We start from the raw sequence: 18397 nt of genomic DNA, 5'->3' as shown, positions 1-18397 counted from the left end.
TATAGAAAGATAAATAAATCAAACAAGTTTTGTCTTTCAAATAGAACAACTGGGCCAGGCATGGTGGCTCACGCCTGTAATCCCAGCACTTTGTAATCCTAGCACTTTGGAAGGCTGAGGCAGGCAGATCACCGGAGCTCAGGATTTCGTGACCATCCTGGCCTACATGGTGAAACCTCGCCTCTACTAAAAATACAAAAATTTTGCGGGCATGGTGGCATGCACCTATAATCCCAACTACTCGGGAAGCTGAGGTGGGAGAATAGCATGAACCTGGGAGGTGGAGGTTTCAGTAAGCCAAGATCGCACCACTGCATCAAGACTCCATCTCAAAAACAAAAACAAACAAACAGAATAAAACAAAACAAAACCTGTAAAAGATTTTAAGAAGAGTCAATTTGGGAAAGTGGAATACAGATTAGATATTACATTAAATCAAATAATAATTGTTAATTTTTAAAAATGGGGTCTCACTCTGTTGCCCAGGCTAGAGTGCAGTGGGAGGATCATGGCTCACTGCAATCTCAAACTCCTGGGCTCACGCAATCCTCCTGCCTCAGCCTCCTGAGAGCCGGGACTCCAGGCATGTGGCACCAAGCCTGTGAATTTTTAAAATCTTTTTGTAGAGACAGGGTCTCACTATGTTGCCCAGGGTGGCCTCCGACTCCTGGCCTCAAGCAATCCTCCCAAAGTGCTGGGATTACAGGTGTGAGCCACTGCACACCTGCTCTATTATTTTCACTAGTGATCATAATCATTACTGTGGTTATTTTTTTTTAAATGTTTATACTTTTTAAAGATACATACAAAGTCTATGGTGAAAAATGATTTCATACTTAGGATTGCCTTTAAAATATATTTCATAAAAGAAAAAATAACAAGCTAATGTGAAAAAGCTAATGTGGGAAAAATTTAGTTATTTGATCTGGGCAATGGATACGTGGGAGTTCATTAAACTATTCTCTCTAATTTTGTATATGCTTGAAATTTTTATAATATAAAATTAAGTTCGGCCGGGTTTGGTGGCTCACACTTGTAATCCCAGCACTTTGGGAGGCTTAGGTAGGTGGATCACTTGAGGCCCAGGAGTTCAAGACCAGCCTGGCCAACATGCGGAAACCCCATCTCTACTAAAAATACAAAAAATTAACCGAGTGTGGTGGGGTGTGCCTGTAATCCCAGCTACTTGGGAGGCTGAGGTGGGAGAATCGCTTCAACCCGGAAGGTGGAGCTCGCAGTGAGCTGAGAACATGCCACCGCACTCCAGCCTGGGTGACGGAGCGAGATCCTGTCTCAAAAAAAAAAAAAAAAAATTAAGTTCACAGCCGGGCATGGTGGCTCATGCCTGTAATACCAGCACTTTGGGAGACCGAGGCAGGTGAAATCACATTAGGTCAGGAGTTTGTGACCAGCCTGGCCAACATGGTGAAACCGCACCTCTGTTAAAAATACAAAATCAGCCAGGCGTGGTGGTGCCTGTCTGTAATCTTAGCTACTTAGGAGGCTGAGGCAGGAGAATCACTTGAACCCGGGAGGTGGAGGTTGCAGTTAGCCAAGATCTCGCCATTGCACTCCAGCCTGGGTAACAAGAGCAAAACTCCTTCTCAAAAAATCAAAAATAAATAAATAAAATTAAGTTCAAATGAAATGAACCTACTCTATGTACAATGCCCTCTGATAATTTATGTTTCTTTTTAAACTAAATAATAGAAGAAAAAAATGTTAATAATGAGCCCAGGTTGATTTCATGATGCACTAAAGCCTTGTGATGTAAGGTTTGAGATGCTAGCTACCTCTGTCTTTGCTCTGCTCATACAAAATCACTGTAACACAAAAGACACTTTTTGGTCACTTGAATGCAAATTCAAAACAGAAAGCCTAATTCTGTTTCCAACTTCCAAAAATGTAATGCTTCTTGACATTTCCATAGTTGTCTATTTAAGTTCAATGTAAATAGCTGCTGCTACTTTGGGAGTGCCTGATAATGTCTATCACAGTACAAGGATGTATGTCTCTCTGGTGACATCTAAATGTTGATCTTGTAAATTCTGCAGCAACACATAATGTAGTACAAAGATATGCCAAGCAGCATCAAAGACTTTTTTTTTTTCAAAATCTGAGTTTAATCTAAATGTCAAATTAAATTTAGAGGAAAACAAATTACAAAATGTATGTAGATTACTTCAGCTAATTAATTCTCCCCATTGATAATATTTTGAACTTTGGACACAAAGGTTGTTAAATGCTTTATTTCTGTTGTTACTTATAGTTGCTAATTTACAAAGCAAGTTAACTGTATAACCCAAAATTTTTTAAAAGGCAAATTCTATTTTACACTAAGTGGGAATTTCCAACATTAAATCAATCTATCTATACCCAGTGTTTTATTGTGCTGAGATTTAGATTTTAAAAGAGCCCTCTAGTTCAAAAAATAAATATATCACCCTCTACCTTTCTTTTGCTAATGGGGGAAACATGTCCATTGGTTCTAAAATGTCACTCTGATTTTGTGACTACCTTTCTCGCCCTCTTTCCTAAAACCCTATGTAGCAGAAACCATTGGCTGGTTATCTAACATCCATACTACTCAACTTCCCCTTACTTAACTGCAACTAAATGTTATTTACATGTCATCTTTTTTCCAAGACATTGAGTGCTCCAGGGAAGCTGCTCCATCCTAATTGATAGTTACAGGGGCTGCACACCAACTGGTGTAAACCAGTCATGCTAATCCCCTTCTCCTTGCCATTGATTGATTTAGGACTAAACGTGTGATAAAATTCTGGCCAATGAAACAGAAGAGTAAGTTGTCAAAGAGAGTTTCTGGAAAACGTTTTCTTGCTCCAAAAAAAAAAGAATATTTTATTCACCTGGACTTTCTCAGAGCTATACACGAGGCCAGAACTCCTGCAGTGTCTTTCTATCAACCTCGAGGAAAACCCCACACAGAGGATGGCCAGTCTAAGAGAACACAGAAACAGAGTTGAGGCCCTACTTCTGGGTTTCTTGTAACATGAAACGGTCAGTTTCCTTATTGTTAAGCCACTTGCATGTTACTTGCAGCTAAGAGTTCTAAATGATACATTCACTTTGTAGAATTTCAGGCAAAACTTCGAATCCATTATTTGTTAAGCAATTTGTGATATTAAACAGAGAGTGGATCTGTGTAACTCCCAAACAGCTGGTCATTTCAATTTAAAACCAAAAAATGGCGGGGCATGGTGGCTTCCTCCTGTAATCCCAGCACTTTAGGAGGCTGAGGTGGGCGGATCACTTGAGGCCAGGAGTTCGAGACCAGCCTGACCAACATGGTGAAACCCTGTCTCTACTAAAAATGCAAAAATCAGCCAGGTGCAGTAGTCCGTGCCTGTAGTCTCAGCTAGAGGGGAGGCTGAGGTAGGAGAATAGCTTGAACCTGGGAGGTGGAGGTTGCAGTGAGCTGAGATTGCGCCATTGCACTCCAGCCTGGGAGACACAGGGAGACTCCATCTCAAAAACAAACAAATAACTGTATGAGTTGATAAAGTATCAAGGAAAGATCATAATGCTACAGGTCTCTGAAAAGTTTAGGGGTACTTTGGCAAATGAAGTGAATAGAAAGAGCAAAAAAGATAGACAAGTAGAATGATGACTAAGTTAACCCTATTAGAACAAGGGGGAGGGAAAGAAACCCTCACACATCTGAATTTCACTCTTCATTATCCTCAGTGCATTTGAAGGCATGTCTATAAGATTGTCAGCTACTACTGAGAAAGAGCTTAGCATTCTGGCCGATTATGAGACAAGCTATACTCTTAAAAGGATGTCCAAATGCTTAAAGTTCTGAACACATACACAAGATGGGTTGACCTACATATTTCATTACATGGTACTGCACAGTATGTATAAATAGGCAATTTCTGAACTTAAGTATCAGCAGAGAGAGATGCTGTTCTAATGCCTGGAGAGACAGGATAAAAAGAAAATTGAATATTGACAACAGATCTTTTTATGGTAAAGGAGAGACTAGGCCACTCTCATTCTGCAACTGATGAGCAATTACTGGGCAAAGAACTAGCAGAATTGCTGTATCACTCTGTCTTCACCAAGGACTGTATAATTACTCCTTTCCATTTCTAATTTTTAGAAAAGCATGCCTGGTGGAAGAAAAGGTAGGTAGGACTTGGTTTCCATTTTCAGGGGGATAATGTGAAGATAATGTGTTTTGACTCTAGAAACATCTTGAGCTCCTTGAAAGAAAGGAACTATGTAATTTTAAAATGAGAATAATTATATATTTTATGTAAAAGAGTTATATGCTTGGCTTATGATATTTAAAGCAAAATGATCACAGCATATGTTTGTTTTATATGATTTGGGAAGTGACATTCAATTTTAGAACATTGGCTGGCACATAGTAGGCACACAGATATTAGTTGAAGGAATATTTGTTAAGTAATTGCGCAGAAAAAAAGTTTAAAAGGATAAAATACGTTGTTTATTATTCTGAATAGGGAGGAAAGCCTTTTTTAACTTCTAAAGGACTTCTAAAATAATGTTTAAAAGTACTTTTTTTTTGCATGATATACTTAGATGAATTATTTCTATTATGCTACATTGATTTTTTTTAGCTGACAATTTTTAAAACTAGCAAAATATATTTTTAAACAGTTTCTAAAACTAAATTAAGCTTGATAATTAGGGGTAAATTGAGATGTGAGTGGCAATTCTATTTAAACTCTTTAAAAATCCATTCTATACTTGTCAGTATTCTTAATAGAACATTTGAATTTTAGAAGAATTTGAAAGGAGATAATGTTTAGGCATATCTGCCTGCTTATGGAGGCTTCCATGGATTTATTTCAAAAGGCTTTTGCTTTATTTTTAAAAATCCCATAAAAAAGTTTAATAATTCAATAGGATTTTCATTAATGTGGCAGGACGTTATAAACCACATTTGAAACCGCACACAGTACATTTAATTCTAATCTGACCCATACATGTACTATTTCTTAAAAGCTTATCAAATCCAGACCTTTGAAAATGCATACACTGTAACAGATTTTTTAAAAACATGATGGAAAATATATACCACCCAGCTAAACACTCTCTTGATTTAGAATCGAGGCCTATATGTTTCTATTTCCATAGTGACTATTGCTGTGGAATCGACATGTTTTAATTTAGATATGAGATTATAAACATCATTTGGAGGCAGAATTTATTTTTTTCTCCTACAATTTCTGAAAATTGATCAGTCTAACTGCTGAACAGAAGCAAATTCTGGAGCAGGATTTAGAAATTATTTGGCTTTTGGGGCATTTGTGACTAACAAAAGATGAGTTTTCACAGAAACTCATGGCTTTTAAATCTTTAATCCTTAAAAAATGTAACTTTTCATACTTTATAAAACAAAGAAGAAATTCTTTATCAGGACTCCTTCAGAAGCATTTAAATTGTGCTAACATACTGTTTCAAAAAGGAAAAAAATCAGAGCAATTAGATAAGTACAGATTCTGCTTGTATTTTGTCTAAAATATTCCAAAAGTTGGAAAGAGACATTCTACGGTCATCAATTACCTAAGAAGAGTAGTTAGGGTGTGACACACATTTAGGTCAAACAAAACTTAGCAACCCAAATCACTCATGAAAGAAAAAGAAGGAAAAAATATATTCATTAACTTTTATCCAAGAATTTTTTTGAACCCCTACCATTCCTGGTTAAGAAGCTCATAGATGAGGGTGGGCCATGAAGAGGAAACAGGCAAGTGTAGCGGAGGCTCGTAAGTGCTCCCGTGGAGAGAAGCTGAAGGTGTTGGCAGAGCACACAGGAAGAATGCAAAGGGTGGAGGAAAGGGTCCTGAGGGCTCTACAAAAGAAAAAATTGTAGACACTAAAAGGGACTCCTTCTTTAAAAAAAAAAAAAAATAATAATAATAATAATAATAATAAAGACGAAACACTCAGACAACTCTGCCTAATATGGTGGAATCACAGAGCCCAGCTGGCACGTAAGCAGACACCGTCCCATTCCTTATGACCGGAAGTTATTAAAAGCCATACTATTTGAATAACCCTTGAAATGCAGCTTTTGGATTTGGATGAATAAAGTTGGAAAAGGCCTTCCTAAATTCATTCTATACTTGTCACTCTTCTTATTATAACATTTAAATTTTAAAAGAATTTGAAAGAAGATTTTTTAAACATCTCCAACTCTTTCTGATCACTTTTTGTTTTCCCTCGTAAGGGTAGAGCAAATCCAAAAGTTTACACAACTCAAGGATTGCTAGAATTGCCCCGCCTTCAGAAGCCAGCTCCTTAGCCCAGGGATAATCTATAACAAAAAGAAACTGTGGGTCTGCAGAGGGGAAATCATGATAGACGTCAGCCATGAGGGGAGGAAAAAAGATGGCAAGAGAAGACCATTATTTTGTTTAACTGATGATCAGTCAGACTCATCAATGACAACAGAAAGCAAAAAGCTAAAGCTTTCACAGCATTATTTCAGGCTTGAATTTTCTCTGAAAGTCCTGCAGGTGTTTGCTGAAGATCTTCTCCAGTTTAACGAGGTGTATCTAGTATGCTCTTTGAAAAGATCATATTTAGGTCAGACGTAGTGGTTCATTCCTGTAATCCTAGCACTCTGGGAGGCCAAGGTAGGTATATCACTTGAGATCAGGAGTTCGAGACCAGCCTGGCCAACATGGTTAAACTCCATCTCTACTAAAAATACAAAAAATTAGCCAGGCATAGTGGCGCGTTCCTGTAATCCCAGTTACTTGAGAGGCTGAGACAGGAGAATTGCTTGAACTCAGGAGATGGAGGTTGCAGAGAGCAGAGATCGTGCCATTGCACTCCAGCCTAGGCAGCAGAGCAAGACTCCATCTCAAAATAAAATAAAATGGAAATACCATATTTAATATATATTGTCAGGCTTTTTTACTCTTTGAAATGATATTAAATGAAGACTTGCTGGGACTCTGGAGGCTTTGAAAAGCAATGGGGCAGATCAGAAGGGACAAAACAGTCGTTCATGAAATATTTACTGAACACCCACTATGTGTTGGGTACTATTCTGGGATCTGAGGAATGCAGAAGTGAAGAGAATGTATAAAGATTCCTGCCTTCATGAAGCTTACACTCTAGTAGCTAGATAAAGATAATCAATAATGCAGGGAAGGGGGACAGGTAGTGTGTGTGTGTGGGAGGGGGGAGAGAGAGAAAGAACGTGCCATCAGGGTAGATTTCATATTTCAAACAGATCTGTAGAGGTGTAGATTGGTAGAGGAAAGCCTGCCAATATCTCAAAGGGCAAGATCTGAGCAAAGTCATGAAGGAAGAGAAGGATGACCCGTGGGGAAAAGGGTTCCAAAGAAGGCACAGCAAACGCAAAGGTCCTGAGGCAGGAATGTGGTTGGCATGTGAGAAGAACATAAGGAAGCCAGCATAACTGTAGTGGAGGAGAGGAAGAAGGTAGGTGAGCTCAGAGACATTCATTTGAAGGGATGGGGGTGAGGGCCTTGCAAGTCACAATAAGCCTTTTACTCTGAGTGGTAAATGGTAAAGCATTGGAGGGTTTTGAATGGAAGAATGACATGATCCAATATGTTTCAACAAAGATTGTCTGTGCATCTACTGTGAGTCAAGTACTGTGCTGAGCCACAAACTTAGGTGCTAAGAATATACTAATAATCATGACAGACACAATCCTGGTCCTCATTGACCTTATATCCTAATGGGAAAGAAAGAAAGAAAGAAAGAAAGAAAATAAATAAAACAACACACAAAAAAGAATTTCTACTTGTGATAAGGCTACAAAAAATGAAAACAAAAACTCAGGCACTTGAGTAATGAGAGATGGGGTGAGAGGAGTGTACGGGGAAGTTTACTTTGTGTAAGAGCATCAAATAAAACTTCCCTGAGGAGGTGATATTTGAGGTGAGTCTTAAGAGATGCAGAGGAGCTAGCTCTAGCTAAATATAAAGTTGGGGAGAAGTATATCAAAGAGAGGGAACTGGATGTTCAAGGGTCCCAGGAAACAAAAGGATGTTTGTTCAAGGGCCCCAGGAAACAAAAGGTGGCTTGTTACAAGGAGAGAAAGAAACCAGTACGGCTGGTCTGCAGAACATGCAGAGAGAGAGGAAGATAAGATGAGACTGTCGCTATAGGTTGGAGCTCGGCCAGGATAGTAAAGGGACCTGAATATGAAACCGATGACCCAAGGTAGACAAAATGTCAGATATCATAAGAGAGCTATAGATTTTTTTTAAAAAAGTAAGTTTTGAAGAAAAACAGCTGTCATGGGGCATTTGGAAGGAAGTAGTGTTGAACTATACGTTGTGGATGCATAGAATCTGGCCATGTTCACAAGCGAAGACGACATTATGAGAAGAAAACATGGGGGTGGGTCGGACTTGCCTTCAAATGCTACTCAGCCAGTAACAGCTGTGGCTAAACTGACACTTTGAAAGCCTCTGTTTTCCCCCACCTGAAATGATGACATGTGCCTTGCAGGTGTGGGAGAATTAAAAATAGCATTCATAAAACTCCTCATGTATCGTAAGTGCCAAATAAATGATAGTTATGATAGAATATGAGTTCTGTTGATTTGAGTTTCTACTCCCCAGCTTGAGTGAAAGCACAGAGCCAGTGACAGCCACCATCTGAACCTTGCAAATCATTTTCAACACATCACTTTATTTGTACCTCCAGCCTAGATTTGTTAAGTGCCTACAAGGTGCCAGGCATGAGCTTGGCATTGGAAATACACTGCTGACAACAAGCCCCTGCCCTGTGGTACTTCCAATGTACTTGGGAAGCAAACAAAGGAATAAGGAAATACATGACTTGTGATAAGTACTGTGAAGGAAAAGAATGAAAGAAATGTGGAATGAGTGGATAAGGATGGAAGAAGAAGAAAGGAAATCTAGGAAAATGATGTGAAGTAAGGAGAGACAAAGGCTCTTTCTAAAGTAAGCCTCTTTGTAAGATAAACTATCCCAAGTGTTACTACAATTGGTATTATTTAACTCCCTCCTTTTCAGGAAAAGCTCTTCTGAGTACCCTGTGCTCTGAGGAGGAGAGGGAGCCAGCCAGCCACAGGAAAAGTGAGGTAGAGGAGGGAGAAGGATTCTCACTCCTTGGGCTCACCTCAAAACACTAGAGGTGGGAAACAAACTAAGGAGGAAATCAGCCCCCATTAAAGGGCTCATAGGGAAAACTGAAAACTCCCAAAGCTCTTTTCTCTAGCAGACACTTTGGCATTTATTTTCCCAGAGGACAGAATATATAACACTGACTTCCAAAGCCATTGATTTCCCATGATCTAACCAGAAGTGATGTGATGAGTACTTTAAGCTTAGAGCAGCCACTTGTGAGTTCTACAAATCACCCCTCGAGGGATGCAATGGCAAACATCAGTACGTTCTTTTACAACACAATATTCCTTTGCAGTAGATAGTTGTCTTATGTCAATTTTATAGATATGAGAGAAAAACCATAGAGACCTTGTGCATCTTCTTCAAATTAATCCTAGACCTACAGCTTAAATCCCATGTTTACGCTGGCTCAGGCAGAACCTCCAACTCTGCTCTGCCTTCATCCCCAGAGAAATCCTGCAAATTTGATCATAGATGTATAAGATATGAGAAATTTATATGAGAGAAAATTTTGGCCAAGAGGGCAATTTTGCTAAAAGTCATGCATTTTAATGAATCAGTCACAATAATCAGAGAGCTTGATTTCCTTCGTTTCTTTTTCCACAAACTGTGTCATGACTGAAGTTGTCTGGCAGCTTCTAGTTGTTATTGGGCAACACAATTGGTGCTAGCCTGTAAGAACTTCATCTTATAGGTTAAGGCTTATGAGCCTATATGAGAGCTTATGAACACATACTTCACAATATTTAAGGTTGAAGAGGTAACTTGAAAGAAAATCTGATCAAGGAAGCTGTTGTATTTGTTTTCTGATGTCTCTTAAAGATCAGCAGTACAATATAATCCATTGTCCTTTCCTTTTTCATCTTAGGCCTTAGGAGATTCAACGTCTATTGAACCAGCCTTCTCTCTCAGTAATCTTTGTAGCTACTGTATTTTTCTCTTATTTGTAACCTTGTTTTCTATTTATACTAACAACTTTATTGAATATATGGGATCCTTATTTGAATATATAAATCTTGTTGAATATGTAGGACAACCTTATTGAAATATGTATTCATTTCTGGAAAGGAACAAAGGATACAGAAAACTTCTTCCCCAAATGTACAAGGTTTTAGGATCTGTGTTCAGTTAACAAAGCACAGACTTCTAAACTCAGACTCTAGAAGCTAGTCTTCCTCCCATCTCACTGCTTGGCCTCAGGCAACTATCTTTCTAAAGTCTGGGTTGAGATGTTCTCTTTTTCAATAGACTACAACTTGTTCCTACATCACAGGAGTGCTGGGGTGGGGGGAAATAAACAAGTTATTTCCTAAGAACTCTTTCTAAGCAAAACTATCCTAACTCCCATTATTGTTGTGCTATATTTTTAACTTCTCTCTTTCCTAAGCTGTTTGACCCAGTATCAGCCCATCTTACCCTAAAGACATTTTTATTCTGAATATAAATATGGGGTGTGAATAGTGTTTTCTTCCTCCAAAATTTTTTTTCAAGAAGCAAAGCAGAGCACTGCATGTGTAAGCATGTAAGCCACACTGCCTGAAAGACCCTCAGGAGTATAAGGAGGGATTCAGGTAGACAATAAAAATCCTGGAAAGGGAAATTCAATCTTGACTGTGAGATGTTCTAGTTCCAGGACCAGAAAGAGAAGGCGGGTCATGGAAGGAAGATGACTATACTCATCTGCATCTTTGGTGACAAGCCATAGAGGACAACACTGTCCGATTTATGTGAAAAAGGAATTCACTGGAATGTTATTGGGCAGCTACTAGAACAAAACAAAGGTTGTAATGCCAGATTTGGAAAGGCAAAAATTAGAGCAACTCAGGATGTGTAACTAACAGGTCCACAGTCTTCTTAAAATAAATTGATTCACAGTCTCCTTGGAATGAATGAGCATCAGTTATTTATAGTCTAATCCCTCTGCTCATGGGTCAAATTCCAGAGAAAGCATCTGTATGACCTAGCTTGGGTCCCATGTCTGTTCCTTGACCAGTGGATATGGCATGGGGGAAGGACAGATTGCTTCACAACAGTTCCAGTGGTCTGTGTTCAGTGAAGAAGGGCAGCTATCCCAAAGCAAATTAGAATGCTGATAACCAGAAGAAGGGAAAGTGGATGCTGCTCAGGCAAAAACAAACAATAAATAAATCATCCTTGTGTTTAGGAATTGTTCATTAGTGACAGTCATTGGCACTAAGACATCCTACAAACCTCATCATTCTATGAGCTTGTGTAACAGTTCACTCTGTCGTTCCCTTCTCCTGACACTACAGCTAGGTCTCCGACTTCTGTGACTTCAGGAAGTGTGAGAGAAAGAGTGGTATCCTGGAAAGCTCTCACCCAAAAGTCTGTTAAGAGTCTCAAGTTCCTAAGACAAGCAACCACCTCCTTGTGGAAAAATATGGCCTACCCAATATAACTGTTAAACAGTCACATTTAAGTCAAGGATGTGTTGCTTCGGTGATTCCATCTGGAGACTTGGCTGGGAAATGCACGGTTTAAAAACATGGCAGCAGTATCTCTTTCTATAAATTTTTTTACTTTGATCAATTACCATTCCATTCAGTGGGAAAATGGTATGTGGGTCAATGGCCTACTCCACCCACTGGCCAGGGATGTTCTTTGTTTTCTGTTGCATACCCTCAAAAACTCCTTTTCTGAGTCCTAAAGCAGATTTGAGCTGAATCAACCAATGGGCAATTTGGAGCTCTGAGGGAAGGGAGGTTTTTTAATTAAATCCAAGTGGATTAATTTGAGGGGCCAACTGGAGGTTGTATTGATGCTTCTCTTAGTTCCTGGGTGCATCAGAGACTTAAATTGCACCAAAACTGATACTGGCCACCTGTTTTAAAGTAGCCTTCTCCCAGATATGTCCTATCTGGTCACTCTCTTTTATTTCCTCCCTGGTGTTTACTATCATCTGAAATTACTTCATGTTACTTGGCATGTTTATCACATGTCTCCCACCATTAGGATGTGAGCTCCACAAGGTCAATCTGTCTTCTTTACAGTTGTGTCCCTACTGCAATGCCTAGCACAGACCAAGCCTTCAATAAATATTTATTTTATGACTGAAGTGCTGCAGAATGGAGTGCAACATGGCTATTCATAATACTAGGGTTGGTAACCTCCCCACCCATGGGGAGGAGTGAAAGCTGATATCCACCGCTTAAATGTAGTGTACCCACTAAATGCCAAATACAGGACACAACATAGCCAACAAAGCAGGCACAGTCCCTGCCCTTATAGTTCTTATAGCATTTTATTTGCTAAAGAACACTGGAGTCCTGTTTGCTCTGCCAACCAAGTATCCAAAGATTAGAGTGGTAATAACATTAGCAGTAGTAATTAATCATAAGAGTAAATAGCTATAATTTATTCAACATCTATGTGCCAGGTACTTTGCACATTTTATGTCATTTAAATCCTTCTAACAAGACACTGGGGACGCCAAAAAGTGGGAGGATGGGAGAGGAGCAAGAATCGAAAAATTGCCTATCAGGTACAACATTCACTATTTGGGTAATGCGTATACTAGAAGCCCAATTCCTACCAGATCAGTATGCAATATATGCATGTAACACACAAGCACATGTACCCCCCAAATATAAAACAAAACGAAATATCTGGAAAAAAATCTTTCTAACAAGTACCCTATTAATATTTAAGATTTCAAAGATGAGACAACTGGGTCTCAGAATGTTAAGAGGAATCACTTATGGTCATGCAGCTGGTAAGTGTTGAAATCAGCTGGTTTATGTGACTCCAAAGCCCATGACGTTTCGTCTACCTCCTACTGCTTCACTCAGAAACAGGCAGGCCTCAGCAATTGTTCTCTCTGCCCTAAGACATCTCTAGATACAGAAGTCAACTCCATTGGATTACTCAGGAAATGTAGAATGCTGTTCAGTCACTCCCTCATAAGGTCCCTCACCTTCCAGCAATAATAATTGCAGTCACTTAGCTAAATGCCGGCAATGGATCAGGTGTTAGACTTGTCCTATTGTATTAGATCATCGTAACAGTCCTGTGCAGCAGATGTTATTGTGCTCATTTTGCAGATAAGGGACCTGAGGCTTAAAGAGGGCAAACCTCTAGCCCAGTGTCCCACAGCTACTCAGAAGCAGAGCAAGGTTTCAGAGTCAGATCTGTTAGTACTAAATCCAGCCAGGTCAAACCACATCGAGTTGCCATCAACTTCCTGTCTTTTTTTTTTTTTTTTTCGCTTCTGTGCTTTCACTTAGGTTGTCAGAGATACCTTTTCCTCCATAGCGAACACCTGCTGCTCTTTGAAATCTCAACGTAAGCGTCACTTCCTCAAGAGAAGTATCTTAGACTTCCCTGTCTTCTGCCCAGTATCAGTCAGGAATCTTAGGGTTAGAGCAGAGAGACTGCATTTAAGCAAACACGTAAGTCAACATGTGCATTTGGCTTCAGTGATACCAGGAACCAATGAGGTCAAGGACCAGGTCTCGACTCTTCTCATGCTCTACCTCTAACATTCTCAGCACAGGAAGGTCTTTCCTAACATTGTAGCACACCAGATCCCCAGACTAACATCTAACTGTAACCTACTTATCAACCCAGAAGAAAAACTTCTGCTCTGGCAAAGTCCTGGGTAGAAATCTCATTGGCCCTATTTGGGTCAGATGCCCAGTTCTGGGCCATTCGCTGTGACCAGGAAGGTGCTGAGCTCTGATTGGCCAGGCCTGGGTCACATGCCCATGTGGAGGGCTGGAATAGCTTCCACCTTAACCGTAGGGACTGAGAGTGGGGAGGGGTGATTTTCCAAAGGAAATATTGGGTGCTGTTACCAGACGGGAGAATGATGATTAGCAGGCAAAAATAACAGATGTCCACTACACACACCAACCCAGACTAGATTGAATGCCCAGTTTCATCTTCTTAACCACACACTGTATGGGGATTTTTATTGTATGTGTTTTTCTCCTCCACTACACTATAAACCTCTCCAGGGCAGAGACTATGTCCTCTTTGTTTTTTTTTTTTTGTTTTGTTTTGTTTTTTTGTTTTTTGTTTTGTTGTTGTTGTTTTTTGAGACAGAGTCTCGCTCTGTCGCCCAGGCTGTGCAATGGCGCCATCTCTGCTCACTACAAGCTCCACCTCCCGGGTTTACGCCATTCTCCTGCCCCAGTCTCCCGAGTAGCTGGGACTAGAGGCGCCCGCCACCACGCCAGGCTAATTTTTTGTATTTTTAGTAGAGACGGGGTTTCACCGTGTTAGCCAGGATGGTCTCAATCTCCTGACCTCGTGATCCACCCGCTTCGGCCTCCCAAAGTGCTGGGATTACAGGCTTGAGCCACCGCGCCCGGCCCGTCCTCTTCTTCTTTGTAACTCCAGCACCCAACAGACTGCCTGACACATAAGAGATGTTCAAGCCAAATTTGTTGAGTGAATGTCAAATGTATTAATTTAAGAAGAGCTGATGGTATTTCATCTTACGTCTTTCAAAGGCAGCACCATGGTGAAGTGGAAAGAACACAGATGCCAAATCAGTGTTTTTCAAAGTATAGTTTTGGGAACCGCCTGCATCAGATCAAATGCAGATTCCTGGGCCATAAACCAGATCTGTTGACTCGCATCTCATGAAATGCTAAGTTTCATGGGGTCCAGAAATCTCCATTTTTAGCAAAATTTTTATGTGATTCTTACGTACATTCCTGCTAGAACTGTGGCACCACTATCAGACAATCATCTGAGTGTGAGTCCCAGCTTTATTGTGTTTATTGTGTCAGTTATGTGAACTAAAGGGAGTCATACCCTCTCAGCAACTCAGTTTGCTCCCTTTTAAAATAGGGCTAAGAAAACTACCTCATAAATATGTAGTAAGCCGGCTGCAGTGGCTCAGGCCTTTAATCCCAACACATTGGGAGGCTGAGGAGGGAGGATTGCCTGAACCCAGGAGTTCGAGGCCAGCCTGGGCAATGCAGTAAGACACAGTCTACAAAAATTTTAAAAATTAGCTGAGCATGGTGGCACATGGTGGCACATGGTGGCTCAGGCCGGCACATGCCTGTGGTCCCAGCTACTCAGGAAATTGAGGTGGGAGGATCACTTGGCTGCAGTGAGCTGTGATCAAGTAACCACATTCCATCCCAGATGACAGAGCAAGACACTGTCTCAAAAAAAAAAAAAAAAAAAAAAAAAAAAAAAAAATGAAGAGTCAACGAGATAGTAGTTTCTTTATAAAGTATTGTATAAAAGTTTGAATACTTGAGTTTTTCTAATAATATTGGCTTCTGGAATGCTTAGTATATACACGCCAGTTGTTGTTCTACAGTTCTAATTGTATGTGTTAACTCATTTAACTCTCACAACAACCCTGAGAGATAGGTGTCCTTAATATTTCTGTTTTGCAGATGAAGACACAGAGATAAAAGTTGTTTTCTGGTAAGTGGCTGAGACAAGATTTGAACTCAGCTTGCTCTTATGCCAGACCCCAGGCTCCTAACCACTCACCACTTTCTTCTTAAAGATAACATGCCGGGGCGGGCGCGGTGGCTCAGGCCTGTAATCCCAGCACTTTGGGAGGCCGAGACGGGCGGATCACGAGGTCAGGAGATCAAGACCATCCTGGCTAACACGGTGAAAACCTGTCTCTACTAAAAAAAAAATACAAGAAACTAGCCGGGCGAGGTGGCGGGCGCCTGTAGTCCCAGCTACTCGGAGGCTGAGGCAGGAGAACAGCGTGAACCCGGGAGGCGGAGCTTGCAGTGAGCTGAGATCCGGCAACTGCACTCCAGCCTGGGCGACAGAGTGAGACTCCGTCTCAAAAAAAAAAAAAAAAAAAAAAAAAACATGCCATCCTTCCTTAGGCAATTAAGCACCAGCCACTTCAGTGGCAAAGTGAGGACATTTGGAAACTCTGGGGACACCATTGAAACTTTTTGAGGCAAAATAACTCCAAATAAGACCTAGGTCTGAAAAACACTGGAGAAAGGAGAGAAACAATGACAGTCATGTTGGGCCACGTAGCTTTAACAGGATGCCTTGGTGAAGAATTAACTGTATCAGATTCTGGTCTCTCTGCAGTAGAAAAGTCTCATTTTCACCTCCCTTTCCTGAAACACACCTTCTTGATTCTGTAACACTTCTGTGCTTTGAAAACCAGAGCTAGTCTCTAATCTTAGATAACTGTTTTTATTTTGAATTTGGTATACTTCTTCTTCCTCCTTTCTAACTTCTAGACACTAATATATTTTTTTCCATGAAGCATGAGCAAAGCCTGGAAGTGCAAGCCAAGCCCTCAGAAATGTGATAGCTGTTACCAAGGATTTGAGAGTAAGAATACAAAACCTAGAATCAAGATTTAAATGCTGCACTCTAGTATCTGAGATGGCACCCATCCACCTCAATGATGGAATCAACAAGGCATTAAGAAACCAGAGAATTTGTTCTGGGTTGCTTAACTGATGGACTAAACTTAAAAACCCTGTCACACCTCTAGGTTCTGTTTACCTGGCTCTGCTGAACACCGAGTGTAAAAGAACTTCTTTAACACTTCTGCTGTTGGGATGCCTGGACGTTTATGTTTAATTAAAATGTAATATGTGTCTCGTATAGACATATACTGTTGACCTACTTTGTTCAAAAAAGGAAACATTAAAATGAGGTAGTTTCTTAAAGCCAGAGGAACAACTATAATAATTTAAATGCTTCATGACCTATTCCACAAAGCCGTGGCAGGATCAATGTCTTCATTTCCTTGCCATCTCTGCTCCATGCAGAATTAGGAAGGCAATCACCTAAGGGTGAGGGTTTTGAATGGTCATTAGGACAAAGGAGGGTAGAAAAACTGAATGTGAGCTGGTAACATATGGTGCCCTTGGGAGGCCTATGGGTCTAGAAGAGAGGGGGGTGGCTTGCTGATTGCCAGCAGCTAATTACCAAATTATCAGAATTTTGGGGGAACCCTCGAATGCTAGCCTGATACATTCATTTTTCACTCATGAAAGAAACATCCAGAGGGTGGGGGATGGGCACCAAGAGCTTCAAATCAGCATCTCCAAAGGCCTGGGGCCGGTGGCTGGAGTTTGCTCTGCCACGGAGAGTCAGTCCACCTTTCTGCTTATTTCCTAACTCTTGGCCTGTTGAGTTCTTCACACTATCTGTCCACTGTCCACCAAGGGGCCTGGTCGTGGTTCCCTTTTCTTGGGCTATGTACTTTCAACCAGTTTTGAGCAGCCCCATTTCAGATTGGCCTTTTTATGTTTGATATAAAGAATAGTTGTTGGCCAATTTCATCTTTTCATCGCTGTTCTCTAGGCCTGAATCCAAGCAGTTTGTCAGATGCTCATTAACTCCCCCTTTGGCTCTTTCTAGTGTGTCTCCTAAGCTCATTGTGCCAAGAACTAACGCTTTCTTTTACACGATTCTCTTTCTCTGCTCCATCAGGGAGACAAATTACTTTCCAAAAGGGATCGCCAGGGATGGTTTAATGAGAATTTCTTTGGGGCTAGGCATGGAACGCAATGTAGTTAACATTCGGTGGACTTAATTGGACTTTTCTTTTCTGCCTCTTTTAAAAAAAAATCTGAAGCTATCCTGTTAATCTCTCATTTGTAATCAATTGTGTTGACTAAACAAAAGTCTAGGTCGTCTTTTCTTCCTGTCCCAGACAATCCTTTGTTGCCTCTAAATGCCTCATTCTTGAGTGATCCTGGTCGCGTAGATGGGCCCGATTGTTGACAGTTCATTATTGCGCTTTTGTCCATTTAATCTTTCTTGCTGTGTTTTGCATGTGCATGCCTTAATGAGCTCCGTTGGCAATTAACATGTTTCTAGGAGCAAACTGGTTGCTCAGACGTTTGAGAGGGAAGTGCAGGGAAAAGGGCAACGCAGCTGCCTTGAGGTTGTTTATTTCCCAGCGTTTTCTCAAGACTCCTGTCCTCTCTTTGGCAGCCCCCCCACCCTCCCTCTTATCACCTCCTTCCCTCCCCCGGCCCACTCACCACCAGCACACCTGGACATCTTACTGCTGTAACTCTTGGGCCTGACTCAAGCAGCCCCCTACTCGCTTGTGAGCCAAACAGCAAAATGGGGACCATCTAGACCCACTTCTGCGGCTAAGGCAAGAACGAGCACAGTGCCCCCCAAAATGTGTCTGGGATGTTGGCAACTTTTCTGTGTCACTCTTTGCAGAGAGGAACCTCTAACCCGCCTAAGGCAATAGGACTGTACAATCTGTTATGTACGAGGCTGTGGCTTTGGAAGAAGGTTTTTTTTTTTTTTTTTTTTTT

This window comes from Rhinopithecus bieti, unplaced genomic scaffold (assembly GCF_001698545.2).
Source record: "Rhinopithecus bieti isolate Rb0 unplaced genomic scaffold, ASM169854v2 scaffold_36004, whole genome shotgun sequence".
NCBI lineage: Eukaryota > Metazoa > Chordata > Mammalia > Primates > Cercopithecidae > Rhinopithecus > Rhinopithecus bieti.
This window is presented reverse-complemented; position numbering follows the sequence as displayed.